We start from the raw sequence: 4482 nt of genomic DNA on the forward strand, positions 1-4482 counted from the left end.
CTGGCTGCCTGGACCCTGGTGAAGTCTATGCACATTCTGGAGGCAGGTTGGGGGCCACTTGCACAGAAAAATCAGGGATCCTGGGCGTGTAGAACGTGGTCTAGAAAGAAGGGCGTGAATTCTGGGTGGCCATTCCCCCTTACGCCTGTGGGCTCCCTACCTTGCGTGGTATGCAGCTAAAGGAATGCCAGAGCAGAACTTCTGCCCAGCTTTAAGGGTAATATTGGGTCAAGGTATTAATTTCCCCAAGTGCTTTCCTTCTAGATTGCCTTGGCAATGTTTTCTTCAAGCAAATGTCATAGCTCCTCTTAAAATGAACTCTCTCTGCAGAACTTTTTAATTCCTCATCTCTCTGGATTTGGGGATAAAAACAGTCCTGGGGGCCAGGTGTGGTGGCTCATGCCTGTAATCCCAGCACTTTGGGAGTGCAAGGAGGGTTGATCACAAGGTCAGGAGCTCGAGACCAGTCTGACCAACATGGTGAAGCCCTGTCTCTACTTAAAATACAAGAGTAAGCCGGGCATGGTGGCACATGCCTAATAATCCCAGCTACTTGGGAGGCTGAGGCAGGAGAATCGCTTGAACCTGGGAGACAGAGGTTGCAGTGAGCTGAGATTATGCCACTGCACTCCAGCCTGGGCAGTAAGAGTGAAACTGTCTCAAAAAAAGAAACAGCCCTGGGGTACTAATATTATGCTTACTCTCTGACCACCACCTGCCCAGTCTCTATTAAACCATCACCAAATACCTTAACTTGAATGTACCATTTGTTTCCTGTGTGAGCATGCCCAATACACCTGGTTCCTTAAGTGAGATTTTACAGCAAAGGTGAACTCGACATAGCCCTTGAGGGGAACTTTCACTTTCTAAGTAAGAAAAAATAGAATTCAGAAATTGAAAGGACACAAAAGATTACAGAATCCCACCTTTCCACCCTGTCAATACACTGGCCTCTTCATTTGATATTTTGACATGGCTGAAAGATACTCTTCTCTTTGAAGTTTTTCTTAGTTTCACACCTTCTGGTGTTCTGTCATATGCTCCCAGATACTGATAATGTACCTGCCATGTACCTTATGATGATTCACTTCTCTTCCTACTTTTCTTTAGTCAAATTTCTGTGAGCTTTTTATTCATACAATGCATTGTGAAGTCATTGGGCTTTCACTTGATGGGAATGCATCATTTGCTTAGTATTATAGGTTTTCTCTACTCTTGTCTCATTAGCCCAAGACAAAGTAATACTAATTTAGTGCTATAGCAATCATAACCATGAAGGCAAATTTGAGCCCTAAAACTCTGTGGTAGTATCCTGTTTTCAAAGACTTATTCAGATGAACCAGAATATATTACATTACTTTTTTGGGAGGATGTGGCAAAATATGTACATTATCTTCATTGAAGTGGTTTATCACTCTCTCTCTCCATATATATATGTCAGACTTTACCAAATTGTACACCTAATTTTTTTAAAAAAGTCAGTACAGGCCAGGTGCAGTGGCTCACATCTGTAATCCCAGTACTTTGGGAGGCTGAAATGGGAGGACTGCTTGAACCCAGGAGTTTCAGACCAGTCTGGGCAACATAGGGAAATCCCATCTCTATAAAAAATCAACAGAAAAAGAAAAGTCCATACAATTATGTGTCAATTACAAATTTAAAATATTTAAAGTCATTTGTCTTTTTCGCTCTTGTTCTGAGTACCCAGTGCTGTTTTCCAATGGTTAAATGACACAATGTCTTTATTACACCAGCTCCTGAGAGCTGAGTGTGTACATATATTCCCAACTCTGTTTAGAGGTGTCATGTAGTTAGCTTGAACTCAGCCATGGTGAAGTATCTACACAGTGAAAATTAGCAAAATTGGGGTTTTTCATGAATAGCTGGTTAAACAATCAACAGCACACCACTAGCTGTTAACATACATAAATAAAGACTCATGGCAGTCCTATAATACATAAATATTTTTGACATGGGGTCTCAGGTTGAACTCAAGGCTCTGGACTCAAGGGTTCCTCTGGCCTCGGTCTCTCGGGTAACTAGGACTACAGATGCCTGCTACTGTGCCTGACATAGTCCTTCATTTTGTGTGTGTGTGTGTGTGTGTGTGTGTGTGTGTGTGTGTGTGTGTGTCTCACTCTGTCACCCAGGCTGGAGTGCAGTGGCATGATCTCAGCTCACTACAACCTCTGCCTCCCAAGCTCAGGCGATCCTCCCGCCTCAGCCTCCTGAATAGCTGGGATCACAGGCATGCAACACCACACACATAGCTGATCTTTTTTCTTTTTTTTTTTCTTCTTCTTTTTAGAGACAGGGTTCACCACTTTGCCCAGGCTGGTCTTGAACTTCTGGACTCAAGCTATCCTCCCACCTCGGCCTCCCCAAGTGCTGGGATTATAGATGTGAGCCACCGTGCTGGGCTTCAGTCCTTATTTTTTAAATTTTTATTTATTTTTATTTTTTTGAGACACTCTCGCTCCATTGCCTAGGTTGGAGTGCAGTGGTGAGATCTTGGCTCACTACAATCTCTGCCTCCCGTGTTCAAGCGATTCTCATGTCTCAGCCTCCAGAGTAGCTGGGACTACAGGCGTGTGCCACCATGCAAGGCTAAATTTTGTATTTTTAGTAGAGACAGGGTTTCGCTAATTTGGCCAGGTCCTGACCTGCCTCCGCTTCTCAAAGTGCTAGGATTACAGGTGTAAGCCACCATGCCAGGCTTCGGTCCTTAATTTTTAACTGTGTAAAAGAATTCTGAGACCAAAAAGTCTAAGAATCACTTGGTACAGTGATTCTTTATCTATGGAGCTAGAAAGTCTTACTAGGGGAAAAAGCAAAAAAAAAAAAAAAAAAAAAAAAAAAAAAATGCTTCTGCACAGTGAAGGAAGGAAACAATCAACAAAGGGAATACCATTGCACTCCAGCATAGATGACAGAGCAACACCGTCTCAAAAAAAAAGAAAAAGCAAAAAAAAAAAAAAAAAAAAAAAAGGGACTTTGGACTTGCCGACACTCAACCCTATCAAATCTTTTGCAGAGATTCATACTAAGTTGCCTTTACCAAATGCCACCACTGCCATTCTCCCATGGGGGTCATTGTTGACCTAGTCTTTCCCCAAAGACCAGGAAGGTTTGGGGTTGAATGATGAACTTCTTCTTAAATTTGAAGAGCCCAAAGGCTGCTAGGAAGGGAGGGGCTGCCACTTCCTCTAGCAAACACCAAAGATCTATCCCCTTACGTCCTATAGCTACTTGTGGACCAAAAATGGAACTTCAAGGTACTACTAGGAAAAGAATGGCACCAGATCAAGCTCTCCAGATAATGGATTCCAACTCCAGCAAATGGGATAAGAGGTTCATGACACAAATGTATTTGTATTAGGTGACTCAATCACCAGGATACCAAGATCTGTTACTTTCACAAAGTGCTCTGAGGCAACTTAAATATGGAAGGAACTTCAGAGCCAGCTCTTCCGCTCCAGGCTCCTTTTTAACTATTTAATGTGGTGTGGAAAATATCAGCTTGCTGAGGATTATCATCTCAATAGAGAGCTCCTTGGGAAGGAAAAGGCTGAAATTAAAAAAAAAGATCTTCATTAAAGAATAGGGAGTTGATTATGTTGCAGAATCATATCTTCTTGTTTTGTGACACGTTGGAAACCTAAACTTTAGAGCTTTATTGTCTCCACAGCACAGAGGTCTGATTGCTTCTGTTTAAAAATAGGGATCTGCTGATGGATTCCAGCCAACTTCTTAAGGTCTGTGTCTGAATACATGATTGTTTCTTCCTTGAGAGCCCTCCCCAGGCAACATAGGAGGCTTTGTCATCTGGGGCAGGAGACTGTGGCCACATACACCTGATTATCAAGAGCCTGAAGCAGTTCCCAGTGGGCTGGTCCAGTGGTTGAAATGAAAGCCCCTGGATAAACCAAGAGCTGGCAGCCTGTGTTTGTGCAAGCTCTGCAAACCAATGTCATAACAGATGCCCCAACCCATTCTGCAGGTCGGAGTATCAACTGGGGAGAAACTATTGCCCGGACTCAACATTCTGGATTCTTGAAATGTCATTTTTCCAGGAACACCAGTGTCAAGCAGATGGACCTTTCTGTGCTTTACTAGTAAAGTTCCATGAGGTGACACGTTGCACAGCACAGGTGTTATATAATTTCCCAGCATCCTCTTCAAGGATGGAACCTCTAGTGAGGCTGTATGCCTTTGCTACTTCAGAAAGCTTCTGTGTGGATTTACCAGGAATTTTCGCTGCAAATTCAGGAAAATATTTTGTGCCATATGGAGAATTAAAGCATCCTAGCAAAGAAACTATTTTGGCTCCTTTTGTTGCTGTCTCCCGAACAAGGCTACAAGCTCGCCTGTTGTTACCTGATTTGATAAAGAAACTTGAAGCTGGATGAGGGCCAAGTGGAAAGTTGCCCTGGCTCTCCTGGGAAGCACCAGCAGCGGCACTGGCTCAGTGCAGGTGTCCCT

At 43.2% G+C, this 4482-nt stretch overlaps 1 pseudogene; it reads right to left on the minus strand.

The window, feature by feature from the left end:
* Window positions 1-3665: 3665 nt before the first annotated feature.
* On the minus strand, window positions 3666-4482 carry LOC105519726 (annotated as a pseudogene).

This window comes from Colobus angolensis, unplaced genomic scaffold (genome assembly GCF_000951035.1).
Source record: "Colobus angolensis palliatus isolate OR3802 unplaced genomic scaffold, Cang.pa_1.0 Scaffold359, whole genome shotgun sequence".
NCBI classification, from domain to species: Eukaryota; Metazoa; Chordata; class Mammalia; order Primates; family Cercopithecidae; genus Colobus; species Colobus angolensis.